At 47.4% G+C, this 2124-nt stretch overlaps 1 non-coding gene across 1 annotated transcript; it reads left to right on the top strand.

Moving 5' to 3' along the window:
- Positions 1 to 1151: 1151 nt before the first annotated feature.
- Positions 1152 to 1312, top strand: LOC123126780 (U1 spliceosomal RNA). Its single transcript, XR_006462001.1, has one exon. It is a non-coding gene; the product is annotated as a U1 spliceosomal RNA (small nuclear RNA).
- Positions 1313 to 2124: the final 812 nt, after the last annotated feature.

The following is a 2124-nucleotide window of genomic DNA, read 5'->3' as shown; positions in this document are numbered from 1 at the left end:
TTACTTTGAGCTTAGCCATATAAAGAAAATCACCAGAACGAATCTAAACTACTCCCTCCGTCCCATAATATAAGAACGTTTTTGACACTAATGTAGTGTCAAAAACGTTCTTATATTATGGGATGGAGGGAGTACCAATAATAGCTAAAAATCTATCTTATGTTGGGGTCGCGGATTGGGTTCTACTAGTCGGCTCTTTCTGGCGTGTCTGTTGTGCTCTACCGTGGTTTGCTTGGTTGTTGTAGAGTCGGAGTTGTGGTGGGTCTGTGTCCGGGTGGTGACAATGATACACACTCGGTGCCCATTTGCGGAGCACTCGGTCGGCAAGCCCTGCGTTTTCCCTTGCGATCATCGTCAAAGTCAGAGATGTTGTTCGCTGGTGTGTGTGGCCCACTGTTGGCATGTGCCGCCTTTATGCAGCTGTTTGCGCACTAGCTTCGTCGATGGGGTTGTTCGATGAAGTCGGAGTCGCTTGTTCAGAGGCAACCGGTGATAACGATGACGCTTGCGGCCCCTTGATGGATGTCTTTTCTTCTTTGTAGCTATATATGATCCATGCCGGTGGCCAGGTTGGTGGTGCTCATTTTCTATGGTTTGGATTATGTCGGTCTTAGCCTTGTTTTCTAAAAATTAACCGAGCAATTTTCACTCTCTTCTTAATGAAATGACAAGTCTTTTGCCTCGTTTCAAATAAATAAATTCCGCACAACAAAGAAAAAGAGAGAAAAAATATTAACGAAGTAAAAAGATGAAATTGCAATGAGCTTATTTATAATTGCCCTGAGTTTTTTTAGAATTGTCATTATCTCATCTCTTTTTGTAGTGAAAGAATTGCCATGGGTTCAATATATTTTTAGGAGGGATCCTCGCATATTTTTTTTGGGTCACGAGGGGAATCCTAGCAAAAAAAAAAATTGAGGGCAGTGGCGCAAAGCTGCTATGGCTCTTCAAGCCCACACGCCTATCTTCAGGCCCATATACAGATCAAATGCGAGCCCGCTGGAACGAACCTCCCCAGACCGCGCGCCTCCCGTGATTCCCCTTCACGCTCGCTGCCGTTGCGTGCTTCGGTTTTTAGTCCCACCTCGCCCAGCCGAGGAGCATCGAGCGGGGGCGCTGGCTATAAGATGAGGGCGAGGTGACCTTGTTCCTTACTTACCTGGACGGGGTCGACGGGCGATCAAGAAGGCCCGTGGCCTGGGTCGATGGCCCACATTGCACTTGGTGGGTGCGTCGGCCCATCATCTCCCCAAGTGGGAGAATGAACGTCATAATTTGTGGTAGAGGGGGTACGCGTTCGCGCGGCCCCTGCCAATTCTTTGAAATTAAATCTTGGTCCTTGGCCTGGCTTGCTAAAGAAGCCCGGTTTTACAATACAGTCCCTGGACTGGGCTCTGGCACATATACAGTTCCTGGTCTGGTTCGTCTTTTTGGAAAAATTATCAGCAATGGACGGAGGGTTCTGAACTTCTGATCCAAGTTTCTCTGAGCAACACGAGCGCCCTATAATGTGTATAAATCTGGTGTTCTTCACGTTCCCCTTGCAAGTAAACTTTGGCGAGAAATTCACTTCTACACACGCAAAAACATGTAGATAAGACTGAACAAGTCACTGCGGCCCCTGTCAGTTGAAGCAGAGACAAGCATCCGGAATCTAGCTTCAGCCTGAAACTAAGTTGTGGTGAACTGAAAAAACAACACGCATGCAAAACTAAAACCAAACCATACGCCCGTCCCTTGCTCACACCCATAAGGCCCCACCATGCCATGCCTCTTGAGGCAAAGCTACACTTAGAACTTTGTCAGTTCGAGGCTTCCAGCAAAATAAGAAGAACCAGTAAGTAGTTGAACCCTGCCTCTCACTAAGCTGTAAACACCAGAGGATGGAACTACCCGCAAGAACTTCAGAGCTCCTGCCCGCCGTGAACATCAACGGCACATGCTGCAGAAAGGCCACTGTTCTGTTCTCTGCTGTAAGAGCACTTTTTCGGAAGAGACTGGCAGAGCTTGCTTAAATAAAGATACATGCATGCTGAACTCCACGCTGGCTCCAACCTCTCATCTAATGTTCAGGCAGTGTGTTCTTTCAATGAGAAAAGAAGAGGCCATACATGGAACTGAAGG

This window comes from Triticum aestivum, chromosome 5D (genome assembly GCF_018294505.1).
Source record: "Triticum aestivum cultivar Chinese Spring chromosome 5D, IWGSC CS RefSeq v2.1, whole genome shotgun sequence".
In the NCBI taxonomy this organism is placed as follows: domain Eukaryota; kingdom Viridiplantae; phylum Streptophyta; class Magnoliopsida; order Poales; family Poaceae; genus Triticum; species Triticum aestivum.
Note: the sequence above shows the minus strand (reverse complement) of the source record. Positions and strands in the feature narration are given on the sequence as shown.